Source organism: Pocillopora damicornis, chromosome 1 (genome assembly GCF_964200805.1).
Source record: "Pocillopora damicornis chromosome 1, jaPocDami1.2, whole genome shotgun sequence".
NCBI lineage: Eukaryota > Metazoa > Cnidaria > Anthozoa > Scleractinia > Pocilloporidae > Pocillopora > Pocillopora damicornis.
In genome coordinates, this window is record NC_142670.1 from 18,535,813 (window position 1) to 18,562,480 (window position 26,668).

Below are 26,668 nucleotides of genomic sequence, written 5' to 3' on the forward strand. Positions count from 1 at the left end.
TCATCACATCATAAAATTATACTGATCGAGAAGTTGACATCCTCCAGGTGAATCATGAAACTTTTTTATGAACGCACGAGAAGATAATATCAAGCCGTGAAGGCCGTCCAAACTAAGGAATCTGGGCGCACGCTCTTACAGAACATTTTTTTAAATGTAGGGTCTCGGAAACGTCATTTCCTTTTTTTTTTTTTTTTTTTTTTTTTTTTGGCAATTTAGGCAAATTAATAAAATGCACTTGATGGCGGTTTAGTTTCCCCACCTCTAGTATTATTGGTAAGGCACAATTCTACGGCTGGCTGCGGAAACCAGTACATACATTTGTACACCGATATCATTGCAGCTATGTGGCACCGTTCGAAAAGGCCACCTCTAGGCATGTTTAAAAACCAAATTTCCCGTATGGAAACCCAGACAGGGCCGCACATCAGCCAGTCATAACACAAGAAAATTGTCCTCACACTTCTCTGCCAACGTCTGTCTATTCCACACATTCTTAATTAACAGTTTAATATTTTTCCCTTTCAAACTTCCTTTGATATCTTTTAATTAACGACCCTACCCCCCACCCTAAAACAAATAAACGTCGCCTGGCTCATTTAGTGGTCTACACTTCATATCAGTTCGAATGATAAAGCCTTATGTATTATAGCAATGGGTGATTGGAGGATACAGAAGGAGTAGAAAGGAATTTTAAAGTGTTCAGTTGTTTTCAGTGCTTTGAATAAAAAAAAACCCTAAGTCATTTTGTTCTACAGTATACGTAAATAGCTCGTTTTCTAATCGCAGACTAACAAGTAAGCATCGCTTTATTGACGCTAATAGCCTGTTTGCAAGCATTTTGTGTGTTTCCTAACCTTTCTTAATTGGTGTAACTTACTAAACACCACTTTTAAAGGTTTTTTTGGACAAAAACTTTCTTCTGAATTCTGTTGTGGACGATTTTGCATTGGAGATTTTCCCCAACAAATTGAAGTTGACTGGTGAAACAAATGCCTTGGATAAAATCCAATGCAAATCCAGGACAGAAGGGCACAAAACCTGTCTGAAAATAAAGAATATATGGTCTTGAGGGTGACAAAGGATCGTGGTTTGCCCAACCTTCAATGATTTGCCGAGCTAGAACATGTTTAGTTTTGGTTTTCGCCTTACCCTACCGCCGAAACGTACCCGTAGTATATACGAAACCAGTGAGATAATAAAGCACAAAGAGATGATTTTAACTGCTATAACCCTGCAACGATTAAAAGCGCAAATCTCGCGTGCTTTGCCCAGGGATAGCTAAGCATTGCTTTGACGTCGTATATAAACCACTTGGGATATTTAGAGAACGCGAAAACAATTTATAAGCAATAACATGCCAATGAAGAATTCTTCATGATAGTCTGTAAGGAAATCTTTTAAAGTTAGCAAGCCTAGAAAGCAGCTTTACTTGCGGAACTTTCTTATTTTGAAAAATAAATTCAGTTGTAGGATTTTAACAGGTGGAGTTTATTTTCATTGTGAGGGTTTAACTTTCAATTCTTTAATAACATTACTAGACTACATCACGTCTGAAGGCGGAGAATTCGAAAGACAACAACATCGAGCCGTGTGTCGTGTGTACTGATTCAAACGTCGTCCAGCTATTTTGTTTACTCGCAATACACAATTTTCTCTTTAACAATATTTGTTTAAGTTGTCTCAGCTTGAATTAAAATTGCCATGGAGTCGTTGTTTACAGTGTTTAGAATGCATAAACTTGGCAAAAACTATCAAGTGAAAGTTAAAATCGCGGACAGCAAACGGAATTGCCGTAAATCTTGAGTGCACATCTACTTTCGAAGGGTTTTTTCCCCATATAATCATGTAGACAAGATTCTCAGAAATATCTAAAGGAAAATGCATTTAGTTTGCCCGTGCAATTTCTTGAAGCAGTACATACAAGTTTTTCCATGATCTTGGCGAGTACTTTGGAGAGCTTTAGTGGAGAGTTTCTGAGGGTCTTTCACTTTAAAACGTCTAAAACGGAGCAACCCTGAGTAAAACTGAATTTTGAATTTAAAAAAAAGATCATATTTTTAGAAAAGTAAATTTTTTGTAGTTTTTTTTGGCGTTCAAAGTGTTCTCGTTTCTTCCAAATCAAAAGCTTTTAGCAAATTAAAATTTAGGAGTTCGCCAGCAGTAGCGCCATTTGACAGCAGGACGGGAAGACATTTCACTTTTATTTGATTTTAAAAGGAAATAACAGTAGATTTTTGATTAATCAGAACGTGCGTTGTGTCTAAGTTATGTTATGACATAGCGTATTGGGCATTCTGACTCTGCTACCAATGCTTTATTGAATCATGAAAAATACTCGCTCACAATATATGACCATTTGACAAAGGTGACAAAAGTCACGAAGATGCAAAAAACTAAGCAGAACGACAATCACCAATAAAGACTTGTAGGTAATAAAGTGTTCTCAATAAATAATAGTTGTGTTTATTCAGTCTCTTCAACACCTGTCTTTAGGTTGACACAAAATAATTCCACGCTAAATACTTCACTTCGTTGACCAATCAGAATGCGAGATTTTATTCAATTATACGATTCAAAGACTGAATAGAGGTTTCAAAGTCATCTGACCCGACTCGCTTTGTGTACTGAAGAATTTTGCCTGCTACAGTTCGCGAGACATTGACAAATGTGTACATAGTTTATGTCACTTCATTCATGACTAATAGGGAAACCAAACTCGATAGGTATCCAGTTTGATCACAACGAATGCTGCTTTATCAGCCTGAGAATAAACCTACATTTTCTCGTTCATAAAAGCATTTTTAACGCATTGGTGGAAGTTAAATAGGAATTGGTCTTAAAACTGGATGATAAACGGTTATAAACAAAAAACGAGTGTTTTTTTTTTTTAATTTCTTTTCTCGCTCCCCCTCTCAGATAGATCCCTCTCTTGCCTCTGTTCTCCCGGGCTCCCTCCCCCCTGTCCCCCTGTTCCACCTGTCTCCCTCCACCAAGACCAAAACCTAAGTAAAAACTGACGACCTTATAGATAAAGGTCTTACCTCAGTGGGCTTTTGGCACCGTTCGATGAGGCCACCTCTGCGCATGTTTAGGAATAAAATTATCCCTATGGAAACTCAGATTGTGCCGTGTCTCAAACGTTCGTAACACCAAAAAACTTTACCCATTCTTCTCTTCTAAAGTCTGTCTATTCCAGACATTCTCTATTATTAGTTCAATATTTTTCCCTTTCAAACTTCTTTTGATATCTTTACCTACCCTACTCCCCACCCTAAAACAAATCAATGTCGCCTAGCTTATGATGTGGTCTACACTACATATCAGTTTGTATCTTAAAGCCTTATGTAATACTGACAACAATAAGTGATTGGAGGAGATGTAGGAAGAAGAGAGGAATTTGAAAGTGTTCAATTGCTTTCAATGCTTCGATTAAAAGTCTCAAAGTCCTTCTCTTCTACAGTATAGCTTGTTTACTTATCGCAGATCAGTCATTCTGTTCTTAAAAATAGATCATTGTCTTGCCCTAGACTCAAATATGGAAAATCGAAAAGAAAGCATCGGTTACTTGCTATAGGTTTGTTTGCAGGCATTTATTGTGGATCCTGGCCTTCTTTAATACGTAGAATGTAATTAACACCACTTTTTCATGATTTCTTGCTAGGTGGTTAGACAACAACCACTTGAAGGAATTATCACCAGACATTTTTGATAAAAACGTCATGTTGCAGAACCTGTAAGTTTATACCCTGCTTCAATATTTATGCTAAAGGCTTAAGCCCAAATCTACGCAAAAACCAAGCTAAGAAAAAATACAGTCACCAACAAAGACTAGTGCGTAATAACGTGTTCCCAATTCGTAATAATTGTGCCCATTCAGTCTCTAAGGAAAGATAAGGAATGAAAATTACATCGCAACAGATTGGTAGGGGTACCAATTGTTCGAGTTTAAGTCTTTCCTCTTTAGAAATTCTTCATAGCTAACAACTATTCAGCCAAGTGGAGGTAGCCAGTGCTTGATATTTACCAAGCTGCAAAACGGCGATTTAAATATCCACCACTAGCCACCGATACTGATGTGAGTAGTTGTTTCCATGTATAATAAAACAATGGGATAATACAGCACAAAATGCTTTTTTAACTTATTCATTCCCGCGACTATTAAAATGCTTTCGGGCGCAAAGGTTACATAACCTTAGATGTGAATATACACAAAAAAAGTTGTTTGAATCAAATCGCGTAAAAAATATTATACATGAATGTAAAAGAAGCATTATTTAACACAAACTTTTTCTTTATTCCGTTGTGACAAATCCATGTCCGGAAAATAATGTAATATTAATCAACTGTATATTTTAGGCCCTTATATCAGAGCAGGAGAAAAGAAGTAACAAATTTTTTTCGAGCCTCTTTTTCTCTGAACTTTGTTGTCGTAAACCATGCAATTGAAAATATATATTAACTTATTTTTGATAGGCGGTTGAACAACAACCACCTGAGGAATTTACCATCTGGCATTTTCAGTAACAATACCAAGCTGAAAGGGCTGTAAGTTTGGAGTCTTTCTTAATATTGGTGTAAGGGGAACGCACAGAATCCAACCTTGAAAGTAGGCATTTTAATGTGGGGGTGCTATCGCATCTTATGGGTTATATCCTAATAAAGCAGCATTAACACTTGGACTGAAAATGTCCTTGGAGACATGCATTGGTTTCGGAAAATTCGTTCCGTGATAGATTATACACAAAGAAAAAAGAATTGTAAAAAAATTTGTTAAAGGAATCATTCGAGGATGAAATTTCCCCCTTAGACCCTTCCCTCTTTCTTAACTACTCAAGATATCAAGTAAAGAATATTCTATGCGGTTCAAAGTTCAGGTCTGTGTTTCAGTTCTCTTCTGATTATTCTCATTTGCACGAAGAGATGACAAAAAAAATTAAAAACAGTCAGCCTAGTGACAACTGTACCCTTGTTCAATTTAACCGAGCCCAGTTTGAATGAGCCAGTCAAAACACTCGAAGTGCAACAACTAAGAATAAGAATTAAAAAAATGTGTCATGCACCCTTAATTTCTCTTCAAGTGTCTATGAAACAATATTACGGTATGCCTTAAATTTACAAACTTTGCTAATCTGAAGAAAATGATTGATAGGCCAGAAGGGGGTAGCAATACCATTAACCAGCCCTTCCTAATTCGAGAGCCAACTTTCAAGCGTCTCCGAATCATCTTACCACGAGCTCAGTGGACTGACAAAATACTTCTGGTAAACACCTCTATACAGGGCGAAAAATTGTAAAGATTTTAACCGCTACCGGTTATATTTCTAATAAAGTGGATATAGGCGTGATACAGGCAACATAAAACCTGTGAAAAAACCTCATTTCTTGAAAAATGATATTCCATACTGGGATATATCTAGAACAGATCACAAAACTTAATTGTGCTTAATTGCGGTCGTGCTCGATAAGGTGCATCTGAACTAAACCAACGGAACCCAGAAATTTGTTAGCGATCATGGAATAAAAATCCTAATAATGATTTGTCATAGAGAATAAAACCAGGTAATGGACGGCTTTTCTCCCTGCTGATATCCATTATTTCCGAGCGCCTAAATTAGGTTTGTTGCCATTATGTCCTTTTTCCAAGCCTTTTGGAGGAATTTTTTTTTAATTTGTGAGGGGTGGCAGGAATTTTTTGTGGAAGAGAAGTGTTTACAACATTGAACCAGAGAAACTGTTTGTTTTTTTTAAAAGAGATTTGATGAGGAAAGTTTTTTGTGTGAAAAATTGTAAGAAATAGTATAAAAAACGGATAAGAAAGTAGCCTTAAACAAAAACTTTTGAACAAAAAACCTTCTCTGAATCCCAGTGTGAAAGATTTTGCATTGGCAATGTTTTTTATATAAATTAAAGTTTATTACTTAAACAAGCTTTCAAAAAAAGAAAAAAGATGGTAATAGTAACTGTAATATGTTGACAGAAAAAAAGAAAACAAAAAGGAAAAAAAATATCAACCCAATGACACCTGAAGCTTAGTCAAAAAGCGAAAACCAGTTTGAATAAGCCATTCAGAATGCTTGAAGAGTAACAACTGGGAAGGAGAATTTTAAAATGTGGCAGGCACCCTCAAGCGTCTATCCCGTTGTGAAAGATTCTGCATCGTCCATTTATCTCCAACCCAACAAATTAAATCTATTAATTAAAAAGCCTTAAAAACAAACAAACAGAAAGTAATAATAATAATAACTTTAGATATAGATATAAAAAGTTGTTTAAAACAAATCGCGTAGATATAGCATACAATAACATGAAAGAAGCATCATTTAACACAAACCTTTTTTTTAATCCGTTATGATAACTCCATTGCACGAAGAGTTGAAAACTTTTTAACAACAACTTTCTCTAATCACGTTGTCAACGACTTTGCATCGTCCATTTATTTCCAAAAACAGGTAATAATAACAATAATCTTAAATTTAAAGTGCGTGGAGTTTTTAAGAACAAAAACAATTTTTGTTTAAAAAAATTTAAAAACCTTCAAGGCCACAAGTTTTTCGTTAAGCGTTGACTCCTACGACATTTTTTGCGACAAAAAGCTTTATACTTCAACCCAAATTTGTCTACATTCGCGTTTGAGTCTTGTATTTTTCAAGCAGTAGGTCTTGTTACTTTCTTATCGTGAGAAACGTGAGAAAAGAAAACAAAGTCCTTGTTTAATGTTCAAAGTAAATCCTGAACCGAAAAGGCACAAAAGTCGTCTCAAAATTAAGAATATATATAATCTTGAGCGTGACAAAGAGTCGTGCTTTGCCCAGCCTTCAATGATTTGAGGCTGTAAGATTTTAGATAAAAATAGAATATGAAAGTAGTCTCAAAAAAAAAAACTTTTAACAGAAACTTTCTCTGAATCCCATTGTGAACGACTTTTGTATTGGCGATTTTTTTTTCATAAATTAAAGGCTATTACTTAACCAAGCCTAAAAAACGAAAACCGAAAAAAAGATTAAAAAATTAATAAGTAGATTATTAAAATGCACTCGAGTTATTGAGAACTAAAGTCATTTTCGTAAAAGAAAGTTTACAAAAATCAAGGCGTTATGCCTTCAATGATTGCGGAGCCGCTGGAACTTGTTTTTCCCTTGCTTCAACCTTACCTGACTACCGAACGTACTCGTAGTATATAGAAAAACAGTGAGATAATGTAGCACAAAGGGATGAATGTAACTCCTATTACCCTGCAACGATTACAAGCGCAAATCTCGCGTCTCTCTTTGCTCCGGAAGGCGAAAAGCTAAACAATAAACCATACCTTTTTATTGATTTACCGTCGTACACAAACCACTTGGGATGTTGAGAGAACACGAAAAAAAAAGTTTGTAAACGACGACTTTCTACTAAACAATACTTCAATTTGGAAGGACAAAAGAAATCACGGAAGTCCACCTCTGTGCATGTTCAAAGACTTACATTTCTCGTATGGAAACCTAGACTAGGCAGCGCGTCAAACAGTTATAACACAGGGAATTTTCCTCATACTCCCCTGCCAAGGTCTGTCTATTCCAGACATTCTGTATCATTAGTTCAGTGCTTTTCCCTTTCAAACTTCTTTTAGTATCTTTACCTACCCTACCCCCCACCGAACAACAAATCAATATCGCCTGGCCTATGATGTGGTCTACACTACATGTCAGTTTGTATCGTAAAGCCTTATGTATTACAACAAAAGGTGATTGGAGGAGAGGAAGGGAGTAGAGAGGAATTTTAAAGTGTTCAGTTGTTTTCAATGCCTCCAATAAAAAAAGAAACCCTTAAAATCATTTTGTTCTACGAAATAGCTCGTTATCTTGCCGAACTAACTCTTGAAAAAGAAAATTTTAACAAATTGCTTGGTTCACGGAAACTCGTTTGCGAGATCAATCAGAAAAATTGCAAAAATTGCAAAAAATTACGAAAAATGTCTAAGCTATTTCAAATACGTTCTCCCTTTATTTCATATTGTAAGGAAGAACCCGCTCAAGAAACTCGAACATCATGTTGATTCCCATGACGACATTAAAATTCATTCTGCTGAAAATAATAGATTTACGAATGGCTAACTCATAGATGGATGTCTCAAAAGATAACTACGCTGATAACTAAATAATGGAGTTGACACATTTACCTAAAAATATAAATACGTTGCAGTAGCAGCAACCCGGGTTCTTACCAAAAACATTTTTAGCCATTTGAAGATATTGGTGGTAACGATAAGATGTTTATATCAGTAATGCGGCTGAACACTTGTTACACGAACGATAACTTTTGTCATTTGTTGACAGACACTTGTACAACAACCAGTTGGAGAATTTGCCAAAAGACATATTTATGAACAATACCAATCTAGGACGGCTGTAAGTCAAAAGTGAAGACTATTTTTCTTCTAATTTTAATCATGCAGGCCATACAAAGAGACGATGAGGGGAAATTACAGGGATAATTGTAATAGTTACAACATTGCAATGATCAGACATATTCACCAAAGTTACAAAGTGTATTATTGTTTTAAAAAATATCAATAACTAAGGCTAGGCATTTTAGTCATCATTCAGATAAACTTTATGATGTATCCACCCAGTCCATCAGATCTCAGCCTAACTAGCCTCCGAGTATTAGTGTGGAAGGAAGGGGCGGGGAGGAAGGTTGGGCAGCCATATTTACTTTTTAAATATAGACTGATTGACGGAATCCGCGTAATTTGGTCCGAATGTTGCTAGAATAATGAAGCATAAAAAAAAAAAAGATATTGTTGCTTTTTTTTTTCTTTTTTTGCCGCAAATACTTTTTTTTTTTTTTTTTTTGGTGCTTCAGCTTGGCAGCTCAATTTAAGGAAAATGAATTAGAATATGGGAAAATGCTGACACACTTCGGCGTTTGATTTTTTGTGATTTAAGTAATGACAATTTTTTTCTCTCTTTTTTTTTCTCTCTTTTTTTTTCACTCTTTGCTCCGGGAGGCGAAAAGCTAAACAATAAACCATACCTTTTTATCGATTTACCGTCGTATAAAAACCACTTGGGATGTTTAGAGAACGCGAAAAGAAGTTTGTAAACGACGACTTTCTACTAAACAATACTTCAATTTGGAAGGACAAAAAAAAATCATGAAAATCCACCTCTGTGCACGTTTAAAGACTTAAGTTTCTCGTATGGAAACCTAGACTAGGCAGCGCGTCAAACAGTTATAACACAGGGAATTTTCCTTATACTCCCCTGCCAAGATCTGTCTATTCCAGACATTCTGTATCATTAGTTCAGTGTTTTTTCCTTTGAAACTTCTTTTAGTATCTTTACCTACCCCACCCCCAACATACAACAAGTCAATATCGCCTGGCTGATGATGTGGTCTACACTACATGTCAGTTTGTATCGTAAAACCTTACGTATTACAACAATGGGTGATGGGAGGAGAGGGAGGGTGAAGAGAGGAATTTTAAAGTGTTCAGTTGTTTTCAATGTCTCCAATAAAAAAAAGGAACCCTCAAAATCATTTGTTCCACGAAATAGCTCGTTATCTTGCCGAACTAACACTTGAAAATAGAAATTTTAACAAATTGCTTGGTTCACGGAAACTCGCTCGCGAGATCGATTAGAAAAAATTCAAAAATTCCAAAAAAAACGAAAAATGTCTAAGATAATTCAAACGCGTTCTCCCTTTATTTCATATTGGAAGGAAGAACCCGCTCAAGAAACTCAAACATCATGTTGTTTCCCATGACGACATTGAAATCCTTTCTGCTGAAAATAATAGATTGACGAATGGCCAAGTCATCAATGGATGTCTTCAAGACAACTACGCATGATGACTAAATAATGGAGTTGACAGATTTACCTGAAAATATAAATACGTTGCAGTATCAGCAACCTGGGTTCTTATCAAAAACATTTCTAGCCACTTAAAGATGTTGATGGTAATGATAAGATGTTTATATCAGTAATGCGGCTGAACACTTGTTACATGTACTATAACTTTCGCCATTTCTTGACAGATACTTGGGCAACAACCAGTTGGAGAATTTGCCAAAAGACATATTTATGAGCAATACCAATCTAATAGGGCTGTAAGTAAAAAATGTTGACTATTCTTTCTAATTTTAATCATGCAAGCCATGTAAAGAGACGATGAGGGGAAATTACAGGGATAATTGTAACAGTTACAACATTGAAATAACCCGACATATTCACCAAAGTCACAAAGTGTATTATTGTTTTAAAAATATCAATAGCTAAGGCCAGGCTTTTTAGTCATCAATCAGACAAACTTTATGATGTATCCACCCATTCCATCAGTTCTCAACCTAACTTACCTCCGAGCATTAGGGTGGAAGGAAGGAAGGGGAGGAGGGTTGGGTAGCCACTGGAGGGTTATATCTTCCATGCCAGGAGAAGGGAGTTCGTACACTCGCGCTTCATTCCAAATCTTGGATAAGTTCGTTACGGAAAATAAACGAGGGAAATGAATTGAAAAGAATTTTTCTGTGTTTTCATTCTTTAAGAAGTGATACAAACCCTCAAATGCGTCAAAGGTTTGCCTCGTGTTAAGATAAGAATATATTAACACATAAAAAAGCTATTTACTTTTTAAATATAGACTGATTGACGTAATCCGCGTAATTTGGTCCGAATGTTGCGAGAACAATGAAGCAGAAAAAAAAAAGATATCAGTGCTTTTTTTTTCTTTTTTTGCCGCAAATACTTTTGTTTATTTTTTCTTGGTGCTTCAGCTTGGCAGCTCAATTTAAGGAAAATGAATTAGAATATGGGAAAATGCTGACACACTTGGGCGTTTGATTCTTTGTGATTTAAGTAATGACGATTTTTTATATTTTTAATGACCTCGGTATTTAGCGCTCAGTATTAAGTATTTCAGTAATTTATATGTTATTGTAAACGTAGTACTCAGATGCAAGACCACATAAGCACCAGCTTTAACAAACATCGTGTTGAAATAAAGTGGATGTTGGTATAAAAACAAGAGTCACAAACATTTTGTCGTTTGGGACTTACAAGGAAGACATTGAATTTGGAGAAAATTAGTTTGATGATATCACAGGATACTACTCAGTTATTAGGTCAGGTGACATGTCTAGAGAAAAATACTAAATAACAATTTCAGAATAATCTGCAGATCTCTATGATTATTTGCTTCCTTCGGTCGTAAAGTATCTGCGTTTTTTCTTAAGCATTCTATTATTACATGTAAATCTACATCTCTCTCGATCGAGTGTTGCCGGCGTTTAATTGCATGACTTGTAAAATTGATTAAGAATGAGAAATTGCGCATTTTTCGGGCAGAATTGCTTTTGATTTCTCAATTGATGTTGTTGCAAACACAGCTTTTGGGAGTTACCAAACAAAAAAACTTAAGGGACCTAGTTTCATGTTCTAATGGAAATAAATAGCAAATAAAAACACATTCTCTTGAGAAAAAAGTCATAAATAACAGGGGTTCTTTCAAGAAACAAATATTGATAGAAAAGTTTTCAGTTCTGGTCAATATTGACTTTTCATAGCCTACTTTCAGGGAACGTGCTGACGGAATTAAAATAACAAACATATGTGTGATAATGCAGGAAAGAGAATAAAAATAAAAATAAAGATAAAGGAGAAAACATAGGAACCTGTGTTGCAGTGTGCAGATATCTTTCGAGCCAGACGTACACACCTTGGCCCAACACCACGCAATAAAACTAGAAAGGGTACTGTATACCAACTGGCTCGCACGCGCACGCAGGAAAGGTCATGACAATCAGCAAAAATAATAGCAAATGCAGACGATATTTGCAGTAGAAAACAGGCAAAGGAAATGACAGAAGGATTAGGAACTTTCTAGAAGTGCTTTCTTGTAAAAAAGACAAACAATTTTTACTTCTTATGAAAGGTCACGCAGTCACGCTACAAATACTATTTTTGCGTAGAATGTTTTGATGGTGGAAAGTGGAAAAAACATTTTCCAGTCTTATTTTCTGGACACATGGCGCAGTTAATGAATATTATGGGGCTACTGATATTTCCTTTCAAATGAGGGGGCCGATTTTCCCGTCATCCGCGGTCTAAAAAAACGAAGGTGTTACACACCTAAACTTGGACGTCAACAAGCACGCAACATATGACTTTAAAATCGCCTTTTCTGTCACAATTTCCTCATTGTGAACTGTGCAATAATGATGAAAGTTAATCAAATTACAGACTAATGAATTTTTTGTTCTGTACAAGAGCCCTAATTGCTGATTTTAGCAAATCTCCAAAGTAATAAACGACAAAAGAAAAAAACGCTACGATTTTCCCTTCGATTTTTCGCTTACATGCATCTCTCTAAATGTGAAATTTTCCATTCCTACGCAAAATCTCGAAAGTTTTTCACATTTTTTAGCTTTCTTTGATCAATCATCTTGTATGAAGAGCAAAAAAATGTAGGTTCACTTGGTCAAGTGACCAGCTAGAACCAGAGTTGCGTGACAGGTTTAGTTGAGAGAAACTTGTCACAGTCGCAGATCTTAAATGGCAACCAAGAGAAAAATTCGGCAGTTCCCAACTATTTTTTGGATGGTTTTCAGAGATAAGATGATGGATTATAAAGGGGAATTAAGATCAGTGTTACACCTTTCTGGCAAGGGGAGATATTTGACCTCAAAGTTGTCAAATATTTGGATGAATCGAAAAGTCTAAAAACGCAGTCGTTTATTTGCCACTGTTGATTGACAAGAGTCGACCAAATTGACTGATACTTGCGTCACACATTAACTAAGGATGAAATAATATGCGATTCTCAGAGTAATTGGTTGAATACCATCGTAGTAAGAGCTTCATATTTTCTATTTCCCCCCGGAAAAAGCCAAAACAGAAACTACTTTGTCTTTTTGAGTTTTGGGGTAGACCCTTTAAACTGCCAAAGTTCCATCGAAATCGGTGAGATGGCATGTAACACGACTGCCCTGTGCTCTCGTAAACACAATCTTAAGAACAAAAATTATCATCCCAAAAAAAGCTTTTAAACTATCAAGGCGTCATGTTTTCCCTTAAGCTTGGAATCCCTTGCGACGTTTTCGCGCCAAACAGCTTTATACTTTAACACAACTTTATCTACATTCACGTTTGAATCTTGTATATTTCGAACATTTGATCTTGTCAATTTCTCATCGAAAAAACCTGAAAAAAGGAAACAAAGTCTTTGGTTAAAATCAAGAAGTTTTTAAAAAAATGTGCTGCTCTGCTTCTAAAAAATCCCGTCCTGAAAAGGCAGAAACATATCTGAAAATATATAAAATATAGTCTTCTGCGTGACAAAGGGTCATGGTCTGCCTAACCTTCGATGATTTGCGAAGTTGGAACAATTTTTTTTCCTTGGTTTTCGCCATACCCTATTACCGAAACGTACTCGTAGTATGTACGAAAACAGTGAGATAATATAGCACAAAGAGCTAATTTTAACTCCTATTAGCCTGCAACTATTACAAGTGCAAATCTCACGTGCGTTGCTCCGGGATAGCTAAGGAATGAAGCACACTTTTTTTATCGGTTTACCGTCATGTATAACTACTCGCGATGTTGAGAGAACGTGAAAAAATCTTTTAAACAATGACGTGCTTCCATGAAGTCGTCGCTAAATTTTACAGAAAGTGTTTAGAGTGCTTAAACTTGCCAAAAACTATCAAGTGAAGGTTGAAATCGCGGACAGGAAACGGAATTGCCATAAATTTTGAGTAACAAAGATACCAAAAGTCATAAAGACGCGAAAACTAAATGCAAAAGCATCTAAAACCCGGGTTTAACTTGCAAGCTGCGGCAAAACGTATCATGCCATTGCGAAATCAAATACGAAAGCCAAACGTAACGTTCAGTACATTCTATATTGTTAGTTCAATATTTTTCTCTTTCAGACTTCTTTTGATATCTTTACCTACCCTACCCCCCCCACCCTAAAAGAAATAAATATCGCTTGGCCTATGACGTGGTCTACACTACATATCAGTTTGTATCGTAAAGTCTTATGTTTCATAAAGCCTTTTGTATCATGACAATTGTTGATTGGAGGAGAGGGAGGGAATAGAGAGGATTTTTGAAGTGTCAAATTGTTTTCAATTCTTCGAGTCATTTTGTTATATAGTATAGTATGTTTTCTTACCGCAGACTCCAATATGAAAAATTAAGAAGTAAGCATCACCTTATTGAAACTAAAATTCTGTTTGTCGGCATTACTTGCGTTTCCTGACGTTCATTATTGGTACAACGTACTAAACACCGCCTTTAAATGATGTTTTGCTAGGGGGTTGGGCAACAACCAGATTAAGGAAGTACCATCAGACATTTTTAGTAAGAACACCTTGCTGCGGTACCTGTAAGTTTATACCCTGTTTATTTATACAAAATATGCCTTTAATCCAAATCCACCGAACAGTTAAGTAATGTTTTATCCAAATGTCGTCTTCCCTCTAATTCTGATGCTCTGTTCACTTGGACCCACCTCTCCTTGTTTTGACCTCTGCTGAACACCATGTGCCACTCCTCGTTTCCCTATAAAATGAGCAGCTCCAGCAATAAACCTTTTAAGCTGTGTGGTTATCTACTTTGAGATGAGTAAATAAGAATTCGAAATGGCTGCTCAAGTATGTGCCGCAGACAACATTTTATGGACGAAGCTCCTTCTTCTTTGCCGAAGTTTTCATATTCACGGATAGATCAGGACTCTAGTGATTGCGCTAATATAGGAATCGGCGACGATTGAAGTAGTCTTTTTAAAACAAAAATTGAGATTATTAAAAACAAACCAGCACACGATCTTTAAAGATCAAAAAGGTAAATGAAACGGGCACAAAGGGCAAGCAAATATATTACGAAAAGAAGGTTTCGGAGATTTTGTGACTTGAGCCAATAATGAAGCTATACCTGTCGAGAACTGTAAAGTTGTTTTTGTTTTTAAGGTAAATATTGGTACCCTTTGGTTATCTGATCGGCAGTCAGCCAAGGTTCTCAAACCACTGCTGAATGACCGGCAATTAGAAATTTCTCTGAAAAGTTAAAAAATTGAGAGAAGCTACACAACCCAAATTATTATATATCGATAAGGAACAGCCAAGTGATCCCGAAGTGATTTATAAATCTATTGTCTCGCGCTCGGTCTCAGAGTTCGGAGCCATGGATGTTGACACTTGACTAGAAATTGCAAGAGGTCGACTGCTGGTCACGGCTCTCAAATAACTAAATGACTTGCAGTTGGAAATTTACTGAAAATTTAGGAAATCGAGACGACCTATACATTCCGAACCATTATATGTCGATGAGGAATTACTAATAGCGATCTTGAAGAAATTTATAAATCTCAAGTCTAGCGTTCGGTTTACGCTGACTCAGAATGCATGTCTTTAGAAAGTCCGTAATATCACACGGGATGTAGTAAATGCGCTTGAATTGCAAAAAGAAAAGAAAAAAAGAATGGAAAAGAAATAAGAACTACATCGTAACAGACTGGCAGGGGTACTACTAGTTCGAATTTAAGTCTTTCCTCTTTGAGAACTGTTAATTGCTAACAACGACTCAGCGAAGTGGAAGTAACTAGTGGTAGATGTTTACAAAGCCGCAACATGGCGCTTTAAGTATCCACCACTAATGCTGATGTGAGTAGTAGTTTTGGTGTATACTAAAACAGTGAGATAATATAACATTAAAATATTGTGGAAACTCATTTATTCCTACAACGATTACATAGCACTTGTAGTGCAAATCCCTCGCAAATGCCTTGGCGGTAAAAAGCTAAAGATATTCAGTGTTTGAGTAGCTTTTTACAGCGACCCTTCAGCGTTTTCCACAGTGTCAGTAGATACCTTTCACAAATTCTGAAAACTGTCTGTATTTGTTTTTGTTTTGAAAAGCTAAGGTCGACAGTGGAACGAGAAGGGCACTCTTAGAGTGACCTGGCTTAATTTCTTAATTTCTGAAAGAATGATTTACCATGCGTGAATTAGACTTAAAGCGGGGTTTTACCTGAAAAAGTGAAATTTTTACATCATTTATAATAGCTATGGTTTTCACCATAACCATAGCAGACTATAATCACTGGAAAGCTATTGGCCTGAAGATTATGGAAATGTGTATTTGAATGCGGTGTTTATTTTTGTAACCTGATACCAAGCCCTTAAAATACACTAAATTACAGTGGCCCTAAAAATAACTGGACTAAAGAGACAATAGTAGGTAAAGCGAAATGCTCCGATGGACAATTTGTCTTTTGAACATTACAATTACAGTGTAATAAGAACTTGCTTGCCTTGTTTCTTTTTTTTTTTAATGATTTACTATTTTGCTTGGAGTTGTAGGAATGTTTAACGCTTCAAAAAAGGGTATTGCCGGAACCAGACATAGTTTTGTTGAGATTTTCTGGTTACATAACCTTGGATATAGATATAAAAAAAGTTGTTTAAAAACTATCGCGTAAATATAGCATACGATAAACATGAAAGAAGCATTATTTAACACAAAAATTTTTTTATACTCCGTTGCGACACCTCCATGTACGAAAATTCTTGTAATAATAATAAGGTGCATATTTTAGGCCCTCGTATCAGAACATGAGAAAATAAGTAACAACTTTTTTTCGAGCACTCTTATTCATTGAACGTTGCAATTGAAAATACATTAATTTATTTTTGATGGGCGGTTGAACAGCAACCAGTTGAACAATTTACAATCAGGCATTTTCAGCAATAATACCCGGCTGTACAGGCTGCCGGTAAGTTTGGAGTCTTTCTCAATATTGGTGTTAGAGGAACGCATGCAATCCAATCTTCAAATCAGACATTTGAATCCATGGGTGATATCGCACATTATCAGCTATATCCTAAAGAAGCTGCATTAAGTGCCGCTCTCGCTAAGAGCGGTCCTCTCGACTTCTCTTTTAGTTGTTCTCCGATTCTCTTTTTTCGCGTCGCCACAAGCCAAAAATGATTTTTGGCCAGTACACCCGTGTGGACATCGATCGAAAGTGTAAATTTCACAGATTTTGTCCAGCGCGCAGGGATTGCAACAATATAGCCTACGGGGAGAGATTCTGAGGTCATAAAAGTAAATTTTATGTACATAAAAGTGTAAGATGTAATGTAGAATAGAATATGAAAGTAGCCTCATACAAAAAAAAAATTAGGAAAAACTTTTTTCTGAATCCGTTGTGAACGACTTTGCATTGACGAGTTTCCCCAGCAAAATTAAAGTTGATTAAACAAGCCTTTTACGTGAAACGTGAAGAAAGGAAACAAATCCTCTAAACAAAATTCAATGCAAATCCAGGACCGAAAGGCACAAAACCTGTCTGAAAATAAGGAATCTATAGTCTTGAGCGTGACAAAAGACCGTGGTTTGCCCAACCTTCAATGATTTGCGAAGCTAGAACGTGTTTTATTTCACTAATTACACTTCGGCATTTGATTCTTTGTGATTTAAGTAATGACAGTTTTTTTCTCTCTTTGTTTTTCTCTCTTTGCTCCGGGAGGCGAAAAGCTAAACAATAAACCTTACCTTTTTATCGATTTACCGTCGTATACAAACCACTTGGGATGTTTAGAGAACGCGAAAAAAAGTTTGTTAACGACGACTTTCTACTAAACAATACTTCAATTTGGAAGGACAAAAAAAAATCATGAAAATCCACCTCTGTGCACGTTCAAAGACTTAAGTTTCTCGTACGGAAACCTAGGCTAAGCAGCGCGTCAAACAGTTATAACACAGGGAATTTTCCTTATACTCCCCTGCCAAGATCTGTCTATTACAGACATTCTGTATCATTAGTTCAGTGTTTTTTCCTTTGGAACTTCTTTTAGTATTTTTATCCTACCCCACCCCCAACATACAACAAGTCAATATCGCCTGGCCTATGATGTGGTGTACGCTACATGTCAGTTTGTATCGTAAAACCTTACGTATTACAACGATGGGTGATGGGAGGGTGAAGAGAGGAATTTTAAAGTGTTCAGTTGTTTTCAATGCCTCCAATAAAAAAAAGGAACCCTCAAAATCGTTTTGTTCCACGAAATAGCTCGTTATCTTGCCGAACTAACACTTGAAAATGGAAATTTTAACAAATTGCTTGGTTCACGGAAACTCGTTCGCGAGATCGATTAGAAAAAATTCAAAAATTCAAAAAAAAATACGAAAAATGTCTAAGCTAATTAAAACGCGTTCTCCCTTTATTTCATATTGGAAGGAAGAACCCGCTTAAGAAACTCAAACATCATGTTGTTTCCCATGACGACATTGAAATCCTTTCTGCTGAAAATAATAGATTGACGAATGGCCAAGTCATCTATAGATGTCTTCAAAGACAACTACGCACGATGACTAAATAATGGAGTTGGCAGATTTACCTGAAAATAAAAATACGTTGCAGTATCAGCAACCTGGATTCTTATCAAAAACATTTCTAGCCACTTAAAGATGTTGATGGTAATGATAATACGTTTATATCAGTAATACAGCTGAACACTTGTTACATGTACTATAACTTTCGTCATTTCTTGACAGATACTTGAGCAACAACCAGTTGGAGAATTTGCCAAAAGACATATTTATGAACAATACCAATCTAAGATCGCTGTAAGTCAAAAATGTTGACTATTCTTTCTAATTTTCTGTTGAATATAATAGATTGACGAATGGCCAAGTCATCTATGGATGTCTTCAAAGACAACTACGCATGATGACTAAATAATGGAGTTGGCAGATTTACCTGAAAATATAAATACATTGCAGTAGCAGCAACCCGGGTTCTTACCAAAAACATTTCTAGCCATTTGAAGATAGTGGTGGTAACGATGAGATGTTTATATCAGTAATGCAGCTGAACACTTGTTACACGAACGATAACTTTTGTCATTTGTTGACAGTTACTTGTACAACAACCAGTTGGAGAATTTGCCAAAAGACATATTTATGAACAATACCAATCTAATAGGGCTGTAAGTCAAAAATGTTGACTATTCTTTCTAATTTTAATCATGCAGGCCATGTAAAGAGACGATGAGGGGAAATTACAGGGATAATTTTAACAGTTACAACATTGAAATAATCCGACATATTCACCAAAGTCACAAAGTGTGTTATTGTTTTAAAAATATCAATAGCTAAGGCCAGGCTTTTTAGTCATCAATCAGACAAACTTTATGATGTATCCACCCAGTCCGTCAGTTCTCAACCTAACTTGCCTCCGAGCATTAGGGTGGAAGGAAGGGGCGGGGAGGAGGGTTGGGTAGCCACTGGAGGGTTATATCTTCCATGCCAGGAGAAGGAAGTTCGTACACTCGCGCTTCATTCCAAATCTTGAATAAGTTCGTTACGGAAAATAAACGGGGAAATGAATTGAAAAGAATTTTTCTGTGTTTTCATTCTTTAAGAAGTGATACAAACCCTCAAATGCGTCAAAGGTTTGCCTCGTGTTAAGATAAGAATATATTAACACATAAAAAGCTATTTACTTTTTAAATGTAGACTGATTGACGTAATCCGCGTAATTTGGTCCGAATGTTGCTAGAACAATGAAGCATAAAAAAAAGATATTAATGCTTTTTTTTTTCTTTTTTTGCCGCAAATACTTTTATTTATTTTTTTTGGTGCTTCAGCTTGGCAGCTCAATTTAAGGAAAATGAATTAGAATATGAGAAAATGCTGACACACTTCGGCGTTTGATTCTTTGTGATTTAAATAATGACAATTTTTTATATTTTTAATGACCTCGGTATTTAGCGCTCAGTATTAAGTATTTCAGTAATTTATAAGTTATTGTGAACGTAGTACTCAGATGCAAGACCACATAAGCACCAGCTTTAACAAACGTGATGAAATAAAGTGGATGTGGGTATAAAAACAAGAGTCACAAAGATTTTGTCTCTTGGGACTTACACGGAAGACATTGAATTTGGAGAAAATTAGTTTGATGATATCACAAGATACTACTCAGCTATTAGGTCAGGTGACATGTCTAGAGAAAAAAATATTAATAAATATATATCCGAGAAAAATATTAATAAATTAACGAAACAAGGCTTTGTTGCAAAGTAGATTGTTAATGAAAAATTGTCAGAAGATTTCATGAGGTCCTTCGCGTGCTGATAATATAAATCCCGGTTACTTAGACAAGAGAAAGAGAAATAGAAATCTCTTCTCTCTTGTTGTTAATTCAAGACCTTTAAAGGGAGCATGGCCGAAAGAGTCGGGGGTAAAGTGGGGCGGGAGCCCAAAAACTATGTATGACAGAATGAAAAAATTATTCAAACATGAAGCAACAGGATAAATCACGGAAATCAATAAAGCTTCAATTATACTCTGACAAACTATGTGCGAAATTGCTAAAATCAGCAAATATGGCTTTTGCACGGCACAAAGCATTCATCAGTCTTTAAGTTGATTGCTTATCATCATCATTACTAATTTTCGGGGATTATAAAGTCACACGCTGCGTGTCGGTTGACATTTGTTTCAAGTTCCAGCGTACTGCGACTTCGGCTTCTACAGACGAGAAATTCTGCACTCTCGCTTGAGAGCAAATATCTATGGCTCTATCGAACTAAAAACTGTGTTTCTATCCCGAAAATAAAATTAAAATAGTGTTGTCGTTGTCACTTACCGCCATCGAACATTTCCATGCAGAACTCCCCAAGACTAACATCTGTTGCGTGACCCGCAGGCTTTTTGTAGGAATTATTCAAGCCCGTCGTTCCTGCTGTCTGCTAAATAACAATTTCAGAATAATCTGCAGATCTCTATGATTATTTGCTTCCTTCGGTCGTAAATTATCTGCGTTTTTTCTCAAGCATTCTATTATTACATGTAAATCTACATCTCTCTCGATTGAGTGTTGCCGGCGTTTAATTGCATGACTTGTCAAATTGATTAAGAATGAGAAATAGCGGATTTTTCGGGCGGAATTGCTTTTGATTTCTCAATTGATGTTGTTGCAAACACAGCTTTTGGGAGTTACGAAACAAAAAAAACTTAAGGGACCTAGTTTCATGTTCTAATGGAAATAAATAGCAAATAAAAACACATTCTCTTGAGAAAAAAAGTCATAAATAACAGGGGTTCTTTCAAGAAACAAATATTGATAGAGAAGTTTTCAGTTCTGGTTAATATTGACTTTTCATAGCCTACTTTCAGGGAACGCGCTGACGGAATTAAAATAACATACATGTGTGATAATGCAGGAAAGAGAATAAAAATAAAAATAAAGATAAAGGAGAAAACATAGGAACCTGTGTTGCAGTGTGCAGATATCTTTCGAGCCAGACCTACACACCTTGGCCCAACACCACGCAAAAAAACTAGAAAGGGTACTGTATACCAACTGGCTCGCATGCGCACGCAGGAAATTTCATGACAATCAGCAAAAATAATAGCAAATGCAGACGATATTTGCAGTAGAAAACAGGCAAAGGAAATGACAGAAGGATTAGGAACTTTCTAGAAGTGCTTTCTTGTAAAAAAAGACAAATAATTTTTACTTCTTATGAAAGGTCACGCAGTCACGCTACAAATACTATTTCTGCGTGGAATGTTTTAATGGTGGAAAGTAAAAAAACATTTTCTAGTCTTATTTTCTGGACAAATGGTGCAGGTAATGAATTTTATGGGGCTACTGATATTTCCTTTCAAATGAAGGGGCCGATTTTCCCGTCATCCGCGGTCTAAAAAAACGAAGCTGTTACACACATGAACTTGGACGTCAAAAAGCACGCGACATATGGCTTTAAAATCTCCTTTTCTGTCACAGTTTCCTCATTGTGAACTGTGCAATAATGAGGACAGTTAATCAAATTACAGACTAATGAATTTTTTGTTCTGTACAAGAGCCCTAATTGCTGATTTTAGCAAATCTCCAAAGTAATAAACGACAAAAGAAAAAAACGCTACGACTTTCCCTTCGATTTTTCGCTTACATGCATCTCTCTAAATGTGAAATTTTCCATTCCTACGAAAAATCTCGAAAGTTTTTCACATTTTTTAGCTTTCTTTGATCAATCATCTTGTATGAAGAGCAAAAAATGTAGGTTCATTTGGTCAAGTGACCAGCTAGAGCCAGAATTGCGTGACAGGTTTAGTTGAGAGAAACTTGTCACAGTCGCAGATCTTAAGTGGCAACCAAGAGAAAAATTCGGCAGTTCCCAAATATTTTTTTGATGGTTTTCAGAGATAAGATGATGGATTATAAAGGGGAATTAAGATTAGTGTTACACCTTTCTGGCAAGGGGAGATATTTGACCTCAAAGTTGTCAAATATTTGGATGAATCGAAAAGTCTAAAAACGCAGTCGTTTATTTGCCACTGTTGATTGACAAGAGTCGACCAAATTGACTGATACTTGCGTCACACATTAACTAAGGATGTAATAATATGCGATTCTCAGAGTAATTGGTTGAATACCATCGTAGTAAGAGCTTCATATATTCTATATCCCCCCGGAAAAAGCCAAAACAGAAACTACTTTGTCTTTTTGAGTTTTGGGGTAGACCCTTTAAACTGCCAAAGTTCCATCGAAATCGGTGAGATGGCATGTGGCACGACTGCCCTGTGCTCTCGTAAACACAATCTTAAGAACAAAAATTATCATCCCAAAAAAAGTTTTTAAACTATCAAGGCGTCAAGTTTTCCCTTAAGCTTGGAATCCCTTGCGACGTTTTCGCGCCAAACAGCTTTATACTTTAACACAACTTTATCTACATTCACGTTTGAATCTTGTATATTTCGAACATTTGATCTTGTCAATTTCTCATCGAAAAAACCTGAAAAAAGGAAACAAAGTCTTTGGTTAAAATCAAGAAGTTTTTAAAAAAAAGTGCTGCTCTGCTTCTAAAAAATCCTGTCCTGCAAAGGCAGAAACATATCTGAAAATATATAAAATGTGGTCTTCTGCGTGACAAAGGGTCATGGTTTGCCTAACCTTCAATGATTTGCAAAGTTGGAACAATTTTTTTCCCTTGGTTTTCGCCATACCTTATTACCGAAACGTACTCGTAGTATGTACGAAAACAGTGAGATGATATAGCACAAAGAGTTAATTTTAACTCCTATTAGCCTGCAACTATTACAAGTGCAAATCTCACGTGCGTTGCTCCGGGATAGCTAAGCAATGAAGCACACTTTTTTATCGGTTTACCATCATGTATAACTACTCGCGATGTTGAGAGAACGTGAAAAAATCTTTTAAACAATGACGTGCTTCCATGGAGTCGTCGCTAAATTTTACAGAAAGTGTTTAGAGTGCTTAAACTTGCCAAAAACTATGAAGTGAAGGTTGAAATCGCGGACAGGAAACGGAATTGCCATAAATTTTGAGTAACAAAGATACCAAAAGTCATAAAGACGCGAAAACTAAATGCAAAAGCATCTAAAACCCGGGTTTAACTTGCAAGCTGCGGCAAAACGTATCATGCCATTGCGAAATCAAATACGAAAGCCAAACGTAACGTTCAGTACTCCTGTCTAATTCCCTGCTTTTAGTTTATCTAATTAAATATCCATCGCGGGGAATTATGGTATTCAAAAACCTTGTTGTTATCGTGGTAGTGGCTTAAATAGGGTCGTAATAATATATCACATCCGACAAACCTTATGGCCTCATGCAATGCGCGTATAGACCAAAGGACGAAATTACAAATTACGCCGGTACCGTCACACCGCCGATGAATTGTTAATACGTTTGTATTTTTGAGCGCTGGTGGGTATAATTGTATGTTATTGTTCGCCTAGTTATTACATTGTAAAACTATTCCAATTTCTTCGAGAAGTTGACATCTTCCAGGTGTAGCGTGAGATTTTTAAGGGGAACGTATGAGAAGATAGTATCGAGCGCTGCAGACCGTCCAGAGTTAGTGGTCAGGGGGCATGCTCTTACAGAAAATGTTTAACTCCAAGGTATCGGAGTGCCATTTCCGGCGTTTTTTGCGGGAAACTTTAGGTAAATAAATACCACGGGAAATGCACTTGTTAGTGGTTTAGTTTCCCCACCTCTAGTGTTATCGGTAAGATACAAGTTTACGGCTGGCTGCGGAAAGTAGTACATACATTTGTACACCGGTATCATGCAGCTATGTAATTCTATGACTTGAGCAAAAGGCATTTGCAGAAATGAGGTCTTTCAAGGACTGACTTTACATTGCCACAACGAAAAATACTGAGACTAGTTCATGAAACTTCTAACGTCATTTTACTCGACTCACTTTGTGCGCTGGAGAATTTCACCTGCTACAGCTCGCGAGACACCGACAAATGTGTGCTCGTTTTGTCACATCGTTCATGACTAATAGCGTAACCAAATAGGTATCCAATTTGATCTCTATTAATGCTGTTCTATCAGCCTCAGAATAAATTTGAGCTTTCTCGCTCATAAAAGTATCTTTAACGCCTCGGTGGAAGTTAAATGGGTACTCGCTTTAAACTGGATTTTACGCAGTTAAAAACAAAAGACGAGTGTTTTTGTAATTTGTGCTCCTGCTTCACACCCTCAGATAAATCTCTCTCCCGCTCCCTGTTACCCCGGGCTCCTTCTCGCTAATCCCCCCCGTCCCCCTCCACTAAGACCAAAGCCTAAGTAAAAATTGACAACCTGATAGATAAAGGTCTTAACTCAGTGGGCTTGTGGCACCTCAATTTCGAAGAGGCCACCTCTGCGCATGTTCAAAAACTAAGTTTTCCGTATGGAAACTCAGACTGGGTCACGCGTCAACCAGTCGTAATACAGAAAATTTTCCCTATACTTCTCTGCCAAAGTCTCTCTATTCCAGACATTCTATATTGTTAGTTCAATATTTTTCTCTTTCAGACTTCTTTTGATATCTTTACCTACCCTACCTCCCCCCCCACCCTAAAAGAAATAAATATCGCCTGGCCTATGACGTGGTCTACACTACATATCAGTTTGTATCGTAAAATCTTATCTTTCATAAAGCCTTTTGTATCATGACAATTGTTGATTGGAGGAGAGGGAGGGAATAGAGAGGAATTTTGAATTGTACAATTGTTTTCAATTCTTCGAGTCATTTTGTTATATAGTATAGCATGTTTTCTTACCGCAGACTCCAATATGAAAAATTAAAAAGTAAGCATCACCTTATTGACACTAAAAGTCTGTTTGTAGTCATTACTTGCGTTTCCTAACGTTCATTAATTGGTACAACGTACTAAACACCGCCTTTAAATGATGTTTTGCTAGGGGGTTGGGCAACAACCAGATGAAGGAAGTACCATCAGACATTTTTAGTAAGAACACCTTGCTGCGGTACCTGTAAGTTTATACCCTGTTTATTTATACAAAATATGCCTTTAATCCAAATCTACCGAACAGTTAAGTAATGTTTTATACAAATGTCGTCTTCCCTCTAATTCTGATGCTCTGTACACTTGGACCCACCTCTCCTTGTTTTGACCTCAGCTGAACACCATGTGCCACTCCTCGTTTCCCTATAAGATGAGCAGCTCCAGCAATAAACCTTTTAAGCTGTGTGGTTATCTACTTTGAAATGGGTAAATAAGAATTCGAAATGGCTGCTCAAGTATGTGCCGCAGACAACATTTTATGGACGAAGCTCCTTCTTCTTTGCCGAAGTTTTCATATTCACGGATAGATCAGGACTCTAGTGATTGCGCTAATATAGGAATCGGCGACGATTGAAGTAGTCTTTTTAAAACAAAAATTGAGATTATTAAAAACAAACCAGCACACGATCTTTAAAGATCAAAAAGGTAAATGAAACGGGCACAAAGGGCAAATAAATATATTACGAAAAGAAGGTTTCGGGGATTTTGTGACTTGAGCCAATAATGAAGCTATACCTGTCGAGAACTGTAAAGTTGTTTTTGTTTTTAACGTAAATATTGGTACCCTTTGGTTATCTGATCGACAGTCAGCCAAGGTTCTCAAACCACTGCTGAATGACCGGCAATTAGAAATTTCTCTGAAAAGTTAACAAATTGAGAGAAGCTACACAACCCAAATTATTATATATCGATAAGGAACAGCCAAGTGATCCCGAAGTGATTTATAAATCTATTGTCTCGCGCTCGGTCTCAGAGTTCGGAGCCATAGATGTTGACACTTGACTAGAAATTGCAAGAGGTCGACTGCTGGTCACGGCTCTCAAATAACTAAATGACTTGCAGTTGGAAATTTACTGAAAATTTAGGAAATCGAGACGACCTATACATTCCGAACCATTATATGTCGATGAGGAATTACTAATAGCGATCTTGAAGAAATTTATAAATCTCAAGTCTAGCGTTCGGTTTACGCTGACTCAGAATACATGTTTTTAGAAAGTCCGTAATATCACACGGGATGTATTGAATGCGCTTGAATTGCAAAAAGAAAAGAAAAAAAGAATGGAAAAGAAATAAGAACTACATCGTAACAGACTGGCTGGGGTACTACTAGTTCGAATTTAAGTCTTTCCTCTTTAAGAACTGTTGATTGCTAACAACTACTCAGCGAAGTGGAAGTAACTAGTGGTAGATGTTTACAAAGCCGCAACATGGCGCTTTAAGTATCCACCACTAATGCTGATGTGAGTAGTAGTTTTGGTGTATACTAAAACAGTGAGATAATATAACATTAAAATATTGTGGAAACTCATTTATTCCTACAACGATTATATAGCATT

At 36.4% G+C, this 26,668-nt stretch overlaps 1 pseudogene; it reads left to right on the top strand.

The window, feature by feature from the left end:
• LOC113664212 (uncharacterized) overlaps positions 1 to 26,668 on the top strand; it is a 187,467-nt pseudogene that overhangs the window by 30,842 nt on the left and 129,957 nt on the right.